Here is a 15,118-nt window from a genome sequence, read left to right as displayed (position 1 = left end):
GCGATAGTTCCACGATCCCGACAAGAGATTTTGAGGATGTCATGCCTGAGTGTCGAAGACCCTTACACCGAGAAGGCCGGTGGACCATAAGATAGAGCTGGAACCGGAGGCTTTGCGCCCGAAAATTGCCCCCCGAACTATCAGAGCTAAGGAAGCAACTCAAGGAGCTGATCGATGCCGCATCTTCTGGTCTTGGTTCCTTTCGGACGTGCGGGCGGATCCTATTTTCTTCCTTCTTTTGTTCTGGTTCCCGTGCGTGTAGGAGGTCTTTTTTTAGCGTTGGGTTTGTTATCAAGGCAAGGGGAGTGTGCTTTTGCGCTCTTTCTACGGCCCGTTATGCTTTTCCCGGCTCGGCATGCTTGCTTTAACTCTATCGACAGCATTTTTGGTGTCCAGACCAGTAGCAGCAGCAGCGTCGGTTAAGGCTCGTTCCGAAAGAGATATATGTGGAGCGGTTCCAGTCCCTCTTTGGAGGGACTTACGCCAGCTTCGGTCAGCAGAGTTACCCTCCACTCAGCCATGTAAAACACGATTTCGTATACCCCTAATTCTGAAATTTTTGTGACTTTTTGGGGCTCCTCGTGGAAAGCTTTGCGGTTAATAATAAGTAATCCAATCTTCCTCACGCTCTTTAGTTCATCTCGGTAGAACAAGGAAAAAGCCTATGTGGTGGGTTCGACTCCCACAGGAGCGCACATTAATTACCGATCAGCTGCTTTTCATTAAAGGAAGCGCATTCTTTTAGAACCTTTGACCAGCGGGTCGGTCGCCTGTCCTCCCCCCGTAGAAGCTAGTGCCTAGAAGTGGACTTCCGCGCCGACGATTCCGCCGGTCCCGGAAAAACCGGGGTATCCAGGCGAGGCTTCTTTTTTATTGAATAAGAAAGGAGCTCGCCTAGATCCAAGTCTCCCCAATCCCAGTGCGGCGGGTCGGGCCAATCAAATTCCAGATTGAAGTCCGGTCGGCGACACCCGCTGCCCGACCTTTGCCAATCCCATCGTGGCTCTTTCGGCCAGTAGGGGTCAAAGTCCCAATCTTCCAAGTCAGGGAAACCACTATACCTTTTTGGGAAGTCGTGTACAACCGAAGGGCCAGCCTCATTATCATTTGCCCGGCCCCTCTCTAGGGGGATTCAATCAGAACGCTAGAACCATAATCTTTCCTAGGAACAGCTTCTACGACGGTAGGCGTAAGGGCATGATTAGTTTAACAAATCTCACTGCACACTTTCTATATATCTGTCTTCATTATCGGCTGCGTGCTATCGTAGATAGAGCAATGGGAGGTTACACAATTCCGAATCCACTATTACAGTAATTTTTTTTTTCTTTATCCATGGGCAATGAGTTTCTAATGTATTGGGCGCCCTATTTATATACATTATTTTCGTATTAGCTTATCCGTTGCTCTGATCCGTCTGTCGTTCCTCTGTAGCATGCGGTCGAACCTACTTTAAAGATCCTGTGCAGCCCCAAACGCTGCTATGGCCTTCTTGCCGTGAAAGTGAGGAGAGCTTATAAGCAGCATAGCCTCGAACCAGGATTGAGAGTTTTTCTTCATCATCAGCAGCTTCTATACCCACCTAAGATGGAAAAGACAATGTTCGAACCCGGGGATCTTTGATCCTCCGCCCAATCTTGACTATAACTTTGGTAGTGACAGACTAGCCCGTATAAGGTACAACCTAAGACGGAACTGAACTATTTTCATCTCGATGTATTTTTTGTTTTAAGTTCGCCAAGGCGAATTCACCCGCTTTCCCGCTGTTGCAGAAAAGGAGGATGCTCTAACTGAGAATTCAAGGAAGACTTGTTCCAACGCCCATTTCTTGCTAATGATGTGATGATAGAAGCACTCTCTCTCCTTTTTCTGTTTAGCCATGACGGACACCTTTATGTATGTAATTTTGAGACACCAAAAAGGAACAGAGGCTCAATCTAGATTTGTCACAACTACCAACCACCTCGAATTAAACCCAAGACCCTCTTCTAGAGCTGTCGGAACTAAAAGAAAGAGAAAGGCGGCTCTTCAATTACCGGGGTACATCTTCATTCGCGATTCATGATAGATCAAGGGACTGACATAAACATACACAAGCGGACTAGCTTAGTCTTCTTTCTTTACTTAATTTTTCCTTATACGGTCAACACAATCTGAATTGTTCAGAGCCACTTTATAACGATTGAATTTTTCATGCTTGACTAGTACCACAGTCTATGCGTTGCCTTTTATCGAGAGAAAGACCAACCATCAATCACGAGATTTCTTGTTCTGATGTCTAAAACGTGCCAATTAAACTACTAGCAAGCGCTCGGATTCTTCTGATGTGCAACATTCTACATAGGAAAGTTTCTCCCTTAACAGGGGTGTCGTAAGACGCCTCTTTCTACCCATCCGCCCAAGTAAGATAGTTCAATCACTTTATTTGATAAGCAATAAGCCTTTTGCTACAGCTCCGGAGCTGCCAGCTATAACATATTACACCTACCTATACCTATTAGTTAACGGACGCTTTCACACCGTTGGTTGCTACTATTCATTTCATACTCGACGAGACTATCCTATTGCCGGTGTCGTAAACGAAGACGAAGCACGATCTTATTTATTTTAGACTTCCTTCAGCTTTCGACCTTCCCTAGGTAGATATCCATAAAGCAGCTTTTTCAACTTAAGTGAATAGATCCGTTATTTCCTATTGTAGTGGTTCCCTAGTTATCCATGTCATTTTCTTCGAAAGAATGTGTCCTGAAGCCATCGCAACTTACCAGACAAAGCCAAGACGAACCCCTCGGCAAAAGCAAGGAGCATCGCGATACGCACAAGAATTTCAATAAAATTAGCTCAGATGTATCCTTTCTTTCAAGTGCGGCTCTATGCAAAGGTTATTAAGCCACCTATGTTATGGGGTTTAGTGATCGACTCTTCTAGCAATCGTTTTGATAGAGCAAGGCTTCGGAGGGACAAGATTGATGAAGTTAGGAAGACGGGTGCCTTGTGGTGAATGGAACGAGGTAACTATTCAGAAATACGATATCTCCGCGACTCGGGGAGCGGCTGCTCCAACAGAAGGGCGAGCCTTTTTAGCTATGATTATACTCGTGATTTTAGCTATATTATGTGCTTGTGATTCTAACCACGACTATCCTTGCAGAGTGGGACTCCTTGCGTGTCGGTGAAGAAAGAACGGGCGGCGGTGAAGAAGGGAGCATACGCAGGGAAGAGGGAGCAGAGATTCTTTCTCGAATTTGATTATATACAATCATTCTTCGTCTGCCCCGCGGCATCGGTTAAGAATCGAGTATGAGTATTCAGTATAGATAGATACCCTGGTAACTGGTGGACAGAAATAGCGGCAACTCCTCTTTTGCTTGCGAAGACATCTGGTTGGTTTAGTCTGATAATGGCCAGAGAGCCGCTCGCTGTGATTAACCAATTATTGAAGACTAATCCGTGTCCCCAGCAATAAAAAGATTGAGGATCACTTTTATTTTTAGGTTTATAGTGTGTCAGTTTCAAACTCTGAGATCTTTGACCACTAACATCCTCCCGCTGACGCGGGAAAAGACTTCGATTATCTCATCCGTTCGGGACGGGACGGAAGCCCCTACTAGATCCACAAAGGCTGGAGCTTAGGACTGAAACCTAGGGATTCTCGCGATTACCATAATATAATGTATGGTATGCTATTAAATCTCGGTGTAGCACCTACGTTCGGCCTTTACTTCTAACCATCTGGTTTCTTTTTCTAGCTGCGCCCCGGGTTGAAGAAAGGTAAAAAATGCCCCTATCAAGATAAAGTGGTCAACGCATGCTAATTCAGCAGGTTCGAGACCATCATACAAGGGGATCAAGAAAATAAAACAAGAAGCGCCCCGGGCGACTGACAAGTGAAGAAGTCCCGTTTGGCATGAATCGATTCCCAGCAGGGGCAATCATCCGAACAACTCCTGATTCTATTGATTCGGACCAGCGGATCTGTTTCATACGAAAATAAAAATCTTCATAAATGGGATAGTTCATCAAGCCACTAATATCTCGGGAGTTTGCTCTCCGATGAAACCCCTTCCGCTTGCTAAGCTCAAGAAAGACGCTTCCCAACTCAACCCACTCTACTCTTAAAAAATAGCTCAAACTTTCTCTTTGAAAATAATGTCCGAGAACTTTTCTTAAGTCAACTATTGGATATTCAGCAGCTACATCCTTAGAATGGAGTTCCGAATAACAAACAAACTATGAAGTGCTTCTAAACGGGGTGGAAAGAAACAACACCTTCTGATCAATGAAAGATCCTTTGAATATTGAGTGAGACTCCATTTCTTATTAATTAATATAATAAATATAATAAACCCCGTCCGGAATAGAAGAAGGGAGCTATCCTCAAAGAAGAGAGTTGGAGGTTCCGGTTGGTTTGGTTCCATTCAGAATGGGTTTTGCTGGTTATTTCTAGTTGGTCATGGAAATGCCGCGGGGGGTTATGGCGACACGAGTGCCAGGGAGTAGAAGAGCAGCGAAAGTAGTACTACAATAGACGTAGTGGCTGTACCAGCTTAATTGATAGTAATCTTTTATTGCATGATCCCGTTCCCCTTGGGGAGTCTCAAATAATTGTATATTGAATATTCACCTTTATAGGATATTATAATTATATTGTCCCGGCGCTTACGGGCTTATTGGATTAGATCAAATTCATTAAGTTACACGGAATATGGCAGCCGTAGATAAGCAAGCTGGGGTTGACCACATCTGTCGAAGTAAAGAAGACAGTCAATCCCAATCGATGAGAACGAAGTATTTGATTCTTCGACAAGACGGGGGATCTAGTAGCTGCTTAATCTATGTCAGTAGGTCTCGATACCTTATTTTCAGGTAAAGTCCATCGGTGGAGAATCAGGTTCCTATCCCACTCGTCGGTTTATCTATTTATGATTGAGCTAACTGACTGAAACCTTTCCACTGCGGCCGGGTGGGACCTAGACGGCCGGTGGATCAACGGTGAGCCGTTCAACCAGGGGTCTATCCATAGTTTTGTGTCAGTTCCCGTTCCAATGAAGTAAGAGATCCCCTCAAGGACTATCGATTTGGCCGCCGCTATTGATCTCCAGTCGAAGGAGGCAGGTGGTTTAACTGTAGCCGCTAGCGGTGATTCCTGTGGACCAGTCCAGCCTGTTAAGGGAGAGGACTCTGTGGGCAGGAACTACTATGTTATCTCGTTTTCTGAATTCGCATTAGAGACAGACGGTGCACTCTTTCGAGGAACAATTGAAGAGAAAAATGCATTGGTGGAAAATCTTTTAATATCTCACGACGGCACGGATCCTATATACGGAGATATCCAAAACTTCTATATTCTATGTTATTAACAAATCGATGAGATCAACAAGGGATAGGGGAGTACATAAAACTCCTTCCATGCCAGCTTCTAAGCACGAGAATGGCTTATAAGGGAAAGGTGCTTCTTGGAATGCCCGTATGCTCCAGATGAATGGACGAGTAAGAGACCCGTACAAGCACAATCTTCGGTGAAAGCTATAGGCCGGTCTCCGTGCGCGGCGTACTCTGAGGTTTGTCTTGCTTGAATACTTCGAAAAGTCAAGGCAGTAGAACTGGCGACAGAATTTCGGTAGGTCGAATAGATACATATAGACAGGTTGGTTGATCGAGGAGTCACAAAGAGAGTGAAGTTAATGGCTAACGCGGGGAACCTTTGCTCCTAGGGACTCGCAGGTGACGACGACAGGATACTGTTTGTCCAGAGTTGGGAGACTACTACCGGGAAAGCGCACTTAGGAGCGGCGGATATACCACAGGAGGGGTTCGTCATGCTCCTAGCGCGAAAGCGCTAGCACCCGGGGTAAGAGTGGGCGGACCACGCTTGAGAAAGCGTGTTCCTTGGGCTCAGTGTCTGCCTTAGTAGGAGGAGGGGAAGATAGGTGATAGCAAGTCGGTGGTAGGCCGCTTGTTTAAGGAATGCCCAAATAGAGTCTACGGGTGGATTCTCATTTCATGGAAAAGTAGGTGGGGGAATTCTCGATATTATCCCGTTCGATTTAAGCAATGATAATGCCGTTTTGTGAAATGTATTATTCCGTAGTTAAATATCCCTTTGGCGTCTGGGTTTCGGTGGTAGACCGACACAGGTGAACTCTCCCGGCAAGAACGTACGCTAAACTTTTTGCTTTCACTATTTCACCCAAGAGAGCGCTCCGACCGAGTAATGTAGGACAACCTCCGCACTCCGGCGCTACCTTATACACGGGTCAATCCCACGAGCTATCCATTCGCTTCATCTGTCCTTAGGAACATGGATTTGAATTTCCCTCTAGTACATCCTTTCTACTGCTACAGGTTCGCTACTCGATTCATTTGCTTCCCACTTTCAGTACAACAACCTGGATCGATTCACTAAACAACAAAAGAAAACTGGTCTTTCAAGTTGAATCTATCTATGACATTATGAAGGAATATTACTATTCGACTCACCACGGCTATCACAACGATCCGTCGGTCCCTCAATTCACTCCACCACCAGCCTAAAAGAGCCCCTAATGAAGAAAAAAAACGAAAATGACGGGATAGGATGCCCAAACAAAGCCATTTTAAAGCAAAAACCGCTCTAAAGGGGTTCAATTCACCGCGAAAAAGAAGGAAAAAGGCTCAACTACTTACAAATCTCTTTTTTTTCTCTTTTTTAGCCCCCTCTTACCTGGTCGAATGGTTTCGTCAGCTCGAGTCTTCGATAGTCAGGAGAGCGTGACAACAGCATTTCCCAAAATACCTGATCTTTGAGACATATCTATCCCTATTCCATGCCTTCGGCTCGTTCAGTGCATAAATAACTCTTCTTTTCCTCTCCCGGTGGTCGAGAATATTACATATTACCATCTCCCTTAGGTCTCGAAGTCCACTGAGGAAAACGCACCTTGAATGAAATGAACAATTGGGACATCTTATTCATCTGTGAGACAGACCAATCCCTATTTCAAATCCCTATTGAACAAAAGTCCTATTTCTTCTTTAACTTGAATCGACATATGGACTCCTCATCAGGGGTCGAAACTACGTCAATGAAATTCCACTAAGTGAGAGCATCGACATGTGATTAAAGTTCCTCCCCAGCTATGCAGCACGAACCTGTATTTGACCAGGAGGTGGAATTAGAGTTGTTATTCAATGGTGCAACTTGCATTTTTGACATAAGTAAAGGACCGGTCTCTACCAGTTCTCGTTGAGACAGGTTAGAATGCAAGTCTTCTTTTTTCTTAACCTGACATAAATTGATTGGTGGAATGATGCTGGACTTACAAATGAAGATTTAATAAAAATAGGTTTTTGTTTAATATGGCTTAGGAATAAGGATAATTTTTTTATTGAAGATTTTTTAAATGCTGGTTCACCATGATTGCTCCACTGTAAAATAAAGTATAAATTTATATAGACGAATCTGGTGGTTCCACTTGTTCAGCGGGGGGGAGACCTGGTAGGAAGAGCGGTACGCACTCCATGTTCCTAAGTCAAGACCCAGCCCCAGGAAAGATGGAATATTGAATGAATCTACTTTCTTTGTTGTAGAAGGGTCTCGTCAGCATTCGCTTCCTCTCCCTTTCCCTTTGGTCTAGCAACAACAATACAAAACAAGATCAATATCTCTCAACTACCGGCTACCTCTCCCTTTTAGGATTCACGGCATTCCTACCTTTGGGTGGCTTACTGCCGTAGTTGGAGCGAGTCACAGTTCCGATTCCATTTGAACGAGCATTCCTACCAATTCCATTTGGAGGGGTAGATCCTGTCGATTAACTCGGTCCAGCAGCTGTTCCGGGTCCAGCACCGACATCAGTAGCACTACCATGAGTTGACTAAGCGAATGTTGCACCAGTAGACCAGATCGAGATCAAAATCCATACCCACTTCTTCTGGATTGGATCCAACAAGAGCATCTAAGGCAGCTTTAAGGTAGGTAAGGGAGAGAAAAGATCTCAATAAAACTACTGTCCCACCGGCGAGTACAAGCTTACTTGCCCAGTCCCACCAGGTGTACAACTCAAAGACGCTCCTAGGCACGAGCCTAAACTACCTAAGCAGTCTTACAATTGTGTAAGTCTAAGTTGTATCACTTCACTTACCTCAGTCTCACCAAAACGATAACTACCCTGTCCCACCGGAGTGCTGTTTAAAGCCCCGGACCAAAACTTCATTAAATGAGATGTACCTTATTCACCTGAATATGAGGATTAACTCTTTACTACCCACTATGAGTATAAATTAGGGACAGTCTCCTGAACATGAGACTAAACTATTTACTTTTGGCCTGCATGAGTATAAACTATGAACGGCAAACTCCTGGCCGGCATGAGTATACAGTGTTTACGGCAAAACAACATCAAAAAGCCCTTTTTTCCTCATAAGCCAGGAGTAGATTCACAATTTGTCCCATTCAAGATGAAAGAGCAGATTAACCACGTCCTACCGGGTGTAAGCAAATAACTCCTAAGCAAGAGTGTAAAAGGCAAAATCAAACCATGGAATTCATGCATATATAATACCAAAAAATAAAACCAAGTTTATAGGTATGTCCTATCGGCATAAAGAAAGTAAAATCAAAACTATGAAGATGTCCAAGGCAGACAAAGCAAGAAAGCTCAAAGCCCAACTGTCTCAACGGACTTTTGCAGCCCCAGAATCTTCTCCCTATAAACATAAAGGGAAGATGCTGCACGTTCATACTCATGCTCGGCAAGAACGACCCTCATCGACAAGCTTTCTATGTCCTATGCAGCGGATTCCATCTGCGACTCTAGCTCGGACTCTTTGTCATTACACTCATCCAGCTTTTCCATAAGAGATGAAGCTTAGTTCCGCAAACCCGACAGCTTCCTTTCCAACTCAATGATCTGCTCCTGCAAAGATGAGTGGGCGGTCTTCAGATCCTTGCGTACAGCGTGGCATGCATCAAGCAAGTTCATCTTTTCCTCCAAGGTCTTCTCAAGTTCTTTAGCTTGAGCTACTACCTCTGCCACGATGACGTTCTTCTTCTCCTAGATCACATCCGGATCGAACTTCTTCCGCTTTGCCTCAAACTCAACACTTGCAATGAACAAAGCACGACTCCGCTTAGAGAATGGCGACGGATCAAAGCCCAGTGACTCAAAAAAGACCTCATCGGCAACTGTAGCCGAAAGTTCTACTAGAGCACACTCTCGGAGACTGCTAATCAAAGAATTACCCATCTCATTCACAAATATCTAAAGACTGGAGCCAAGCATCTAACCCAGCACTATCGATTTGCTAGCCACGGCATCACCAGTCAAAGAACCCTGATTGCCTTATTCAAGTATTAAGGGAAAATCAGACCAAACATAAAGTATACAAGTCTTGACCTGATAAGGACAAGACTTCTAACCTGCTGAAGTGGGACTTAGAGGTTCTTGGATACAGACATCTCTACGTCGTTCTTTGAAGTATCAAGAAGAACTACGTCTGAAGAAGTGGTCGGTGATACTGGATCTAATCTGGTCACTGGAAGAGAAATTCCACTCCTAAACCACGGATGTTTTTTCATCTTTGTCTGTTTCCCAGGGATTTTGATAGCACAACCTTAATTCCACTCTGGGAGGGCACAACTTTAAGAAAACTTCTCCCCCTATGGGCCAAAGCATTAAAAAGGGTGATTTCTGGTAAAAAGAAGCACGGCTGTCAAGATAATAAGGCGCGATCGACTGTTACTATCTTGGACATTCGGTACCCTCGCTGGGTCTCGCAAGGCTATTTCCTCTGCCCCCTTGTTCTAGCTTTTCCCTATCAACAGTAATGCTTACCCACTTGTAATCCACCTTACGCACAAGTAAAGCTAAAGATCATCACCCTTTCTTGTTTGTGAGTAGGTGGTACGGAGGCCCAATGAATGAGGATGGCGGGTGGGAAAAGATAACGAAAAAAAGGCTGAAGAATAAGCCCATTCTAACTATTCTAATCTAAAGGAAGACTCTGAAAGGAAGGTTTGAGGGGAGAGCAGGCTCGACCAGCCTTCGTTCCCTGTTGTGAGCCTCACTAGCGCTCTGAACCATCTGTTTTTTTGGGGGGGCTACCTTCTTCTTGGTTCCTTCCCGAGGGGTAATTCAGTCGTAGAGGTCGTAGACCATAACGCTCCTTAAAAGAGGGACCTGCTTCCTTAGCGCCTACCCCAAGCCCACACCTAGCTCACACCTTATTAGAACTGAAGGAAGTTGCTCCACAAAGAAGGCTTCGCGGCTCTCCCAGCTCGCATTTCCTAATGTGGTTGGTTTTATTTATTTACCCTGTTGGGTTACTGGGGTTGATGACCTAGCAACGAGCTAAGGGTAAGGGTTCTGATGCGAAGCTTTCTCGGTTGCCCTAAGTTGATAGATGTTCCTCCATTACATCATTAGATCGAATGGGAAAACTCATATGTAAAGGTGGACTTCCGATAGACGCGATAAAGATGTTAATAAAAGCATCTGTACCGGGATGCAGATATACCGATGGTTAGACGGCTAGCGAACATCCTATAAAAGAAGTTTATTTCATGAGGCTAACTCGTAGCGTTCCCGCCGCTGCGTTAGAGAGAACTGGGAACTCCCGAGTGTACACAAAACACAGGTCAGTAGGAGAAGGCGAAGATCTCATGCCTTGCTTGCTCTAATCTTCCCCACTCACCTACCCAAAAGAGGAATGCTTGGACCTATTCCTGATGGTGTGATTCGAGTTTCGCTTCTGTCGATCCTCTGTTTATAGATCATTTCACTACACAAAATGTAGTTTACCAAGTCCCCCTCAAGGGGAGCTGAAACGTAGCTTTCTGCTCAATTCTGTCTAAAACTTTATCTTTCAATACCAGACTCCTTATTTCCAACTTCCGATCTGGACAAGAGAAAGGCGACTACTAGGCAAAAGACCTCTTTTTCCTCATTGCTAGTGCTAGATTGAGCGTAGTTCTGTTTTGCTTCGCCTATTGAGAGACCAATAAAGAGCATTTTCCCTGGGTCAGATGAACAAAAAAGGAACTCTCTCTACCATTCCTGGTGACTAACCCTTGAAGTCATACAGAGACCGGGGAAGAGGTTGGTCTAGAAGCTTCATCTCCGACCTGTGCTATCCATTCTAGTGCGCCTAGGACTGTGTTGACTGAAGCTTTCAAACTCCTAGTGAGTGGAGAAGGAAGACATGGGCTATTATATTACTACTATGGTGACACCTATGGTACCTAATGAACCGTACTCCCAGCACAAGCTGGTGAGAGCAGGATTGAATGCACCTGTCTCGTATGCTATACCCACCGCCCCTACTTAGCTCTGCTTTTTGTGCTTAGCTTCCTTCCCTCGTAGCGCGCGGCGGAGCGCTCTTTCTCAGGGCTCACCGCTTGCTTCTTATGACCTCACTTGTCACCATCAGGCTCAAGTGCTAGCTCAAAGTAGGAACCGTCCCCGCACATCCGAAGCGAGTGATCTTGCTAAACCCTTAGTTGCGCCCCCTTGGCTAAAAGTTTGCTACTGCATGCGGCCTACTTCTGCTTTAACTACTAAAAAAGTGTTTGAGTGTATGAGGGGTGGCAATAGTGCTTCGTTTTAGTGCTGCTTTAGTGAAGGCAATTGAGCCGCTACAATTGTTGCGATAGTCGGGCAGCAAGCGCTGGTCCTAGCCCGGCAGCAGCCCTTTTCTCATCCTTTCTGGGACCATTCCGCAGTGCCTGAGAAGGTCGAGAAACTCTAATTGCGAAGTTCGTTCTCGATTAGTCATGCGCGGAGGGAGAGAACGGTGCAATTGCCCCAGACCAAGTCTCATCTCCTATCCCAAGGGGCTTCACACTCTGGGAGTTCCTTCTACTTGACCAGCTTATTCGTATTTTAATTTCCAAATTCAGATTAGGCTTTATGCCTATAATGACGGGTAAGCGTAAATCAACCTATCGTATCGACGAGTAACTCTGTTTTAGACTCCCATTGCCCTTCGAAAAGGTAAACGTCTTTGATCTTTCTGTAAGTCAACGTGTTTGTGATATCACTCATACAGGCCGTGTGGTTAAAAGCCGTACTTTAATATGAAGGTCTCTGATCCCGAGCCATGATGCGGGGATCTACTAACCAATGCAACCGGTAGGGGTTTTGTAGAACGATAGGTTACCATCTTCCTTCAGTCTTTCGTTTGTCTTCCAGGTATCTTTGTGCGTAAAGTTTTGGTTGGTAGGGTCCTACTGAGACTCATGTGAATCAGTTGCAGTTGGTTAAGTTTATAAGGGAAGGGAGGGCTTTCGAGCAATCAGTTAAGCTCTTTCTGTATTAGTTAACGGTTAAGCGATATTTATATTAAAAAAAGATCTTATTTCCGTACTACTTGTGAGTAAGGAACTCTTAAAAGCAATAAAACGGATACGCGTTAGCCGGAGAAAGGTAGCTAGAATATATTCATCACCAGAAATCATTAAATACACTGGTATGCTGCTCATAAAGACTGTATCATAAAGACTTTTACTGTACCTGGCATGGTATAATCTACTCATAGAGGCTTCTCATAGGCACTCTAGCTTCTCTCCTTCACTTTCCGAGTCATATAGGAAGATCTCTATTGCCACCTGTGTCCCATAACGCATCTCTCCTTGCCACTCTATCTATAGCTATAGCTTGTCCGTCCCCGAACGCGGACTGTTGAAAGCAATGGTGGGCTCACTACGAGTTGAGTAAGCTTTTTGTTTAGCTTGAGGACAAGTATTGTAAGCCACTAAGTCAAGGAAGGGCTACTTAGATACTGAGATACTGCTTTTCACTCAAGAGTTGTTGCCCCTTTTCTAGTTGTGTACAGTAGTACGATAAGGAAGATTATTAGTGAGGCAGTCTATAAACTCTTACTATTCCTTATCCGTCTTAAGCCCTTCTTTCTACCACATCTGGACCTAGAATAAAAATTTATTTGAGACGAGCCTTCCTCCGTAGATGGACACAAAACTATTTCCTTTACTTATTCTTATTAAGATTCTGATTGAACTGTCACTTAAGGTACTTGTCCACCAGACACATCCTTCCCTTCCCTCTCAGGGTGCTTCTTCTATCCCCTTTTCTGGCGCCCCCTCGGCCCACTGAACTTGACTTCTTTTCTTTCTTTTCTGAGCTCGAACCATGAGCCGTAGAACTGGATTTCTCCGATGAAGTTGATCCAATGAGATGAAGATGTTCCCATCCTGGTGGTTGCAAATAAAATTCCAAACGAAATCTTAAATAGCGAGTACGAGCCGGTGTTGTCGATGAACTTCTTTTTCAGTTCGACTTGAGAGAGGTGGGGAATGCGACGTTTATCCTCGCTACTACAGGAGAGGCTGATACTTGACTAAATAGATATAGATACAAAATGAGGGACTAACGGTAACGTATATAAGAGTTGGGCTTTCAGAGAGCCTCAACCTCAAAGGAATCGTCCACATGGCTACAATCACACTTGTGCTAAACAAGATGGTACTGGTGACGTATATATAGAAGTGAGTTGGCGTTTGCGGTCATAGTTGCTGTTTCTTTGAGATTGGTTTGGTGTCATTCTGGATCTACATGGATTCGTGGTACAGGAAAAGCTTGTTGATGCAGTTTAGTCGAGATTGGCATTGCCTGGGTCTTCTTTGAGCTAAGAGTCTATACTATATTATGATTGATTGCTAGAAGTAATAGAAGAGAAAGGGATAGAAATGGACTCCTGGACGAAGGATCTCCTCTTCCGCTGATAGAGCCGGGATTACGTCCTCGCTCTAAGAAGTAGGCAAGTAAACTAGCTAGCACCTCTTTTATCATAGGCATTTTGGTCAGCAGGCTACTATTTCAGATCAATTCCTAGAGTCATGCCAACAAAGCCAAATGGGTGCCACAACCCCTTCAGTAGTTGATCTTGCCATTGCTATTGATACAGATTTAGGCGGAGCAAGGGAGCCTTTTTCTATATCGGATTAGGCCGTATAATGGATCTCATTTTTTCAATAATTAGAATTTGGGGAATCATTCGAATGACTTTGAAAAGTCGACTCTAGCATAGGGCAAAAGTAAGCAAGCCCCATTTTCTTACCTAGGTTTTTGAGAAACTTCCCTCTCTACCGATCCTGAGTTCGTATGACTCACCCCTGACTTATGATTCGCATGTTCATGCTCATCTCCTCCTTTCAGTCGATTTAACTGCGTTTCCTCGGATCTCATGTTATAAGGGTTAATCCACCTACGTGCTACACCAATGATTTTTGGAAAAACCAAAAAGTATAAATAAAAAGGGATTCCTCCCCAAAAACTACAAATAAGCCAGTTCATTCCTTAGTTGGATCCGCCGAAGAGATTGGAGCAAGAACTCTTTTAACCACCTTGCTTCCCGGCATCTGCCCTGGGTAGCGATCTACTTTTGTTAAAACTCCAATCGGAAAGTCAGAACGTAGTGCTAAGGTAGTTGTTCGTACTAAGTGCCAGTGATCAGGAGCTAAGAGCACCTTAGTGATGTAACACCTTTCGGATCAATTCCTCTAGCAGCACGAGTCTCACTTTCTTTTTCTGTCGAAAGCTTTCCACGTAGGTCTGAAATAACCGTTTGTCAGGACGACTTCTCTTACGATGTTTCTTAGCATCCGAGCTAGCTGGTTTTTCCATCATCCATTGATAGCCGCATAAATGACTAGAATTTGTTTTTCTATTGGAATGTCTCGGAGTTGTAATCTTCCTATTTAGGTTGTCACCGTCTCCGCTAGGTGTTTATGGAATTATTGTCGAGCAGGTTGGCTCCTCAACTGTTGCTGAACCTAAGAACATCCGTCAAAAGCCGCATCTCTTCTTTTCTTCTCTGCCAAATGAAATGGTCAAAGCATGGAAAGTAGACTCGAGAAATCCAATCGTCAAAAGCCATCGGAGAAAAGGTTGAAATATAGCTAAAAACAGATCCAAGTAAAGTAATTCACTTGGTTTCTGCTCCTGATTCGCTAGCTCATCTCCTCCCTTGGTTGATTCAATCCCGAGACTAACTAGTCGAGTCACTTCATTTACCCTAATTGCTATTGATTCGCCAACTTCGTTTACTCTCTTTCGATCCATTGTCGTCGAGCAGCTTCGCTTCCCTCCTCGCTAGAGCTTTCATTCGAGCAGTTTCGCTT

This window comes from Malus sylvestris, mitochondrion (genome assembly GCF_916048215.2).
Source record: "Malus sylvestris mitochondrion, complete genome".
NCBI lineage: Eukaryota > Viridiplantae > Streptophyta > Magnoliopsida > Rosales > Rosaceae > Malus > Malus sylvestris.
The sequence above is the reverse complement of the archived record's forward strand: the minus strand, read 5'-3'. Positions refer to the sequence as shown.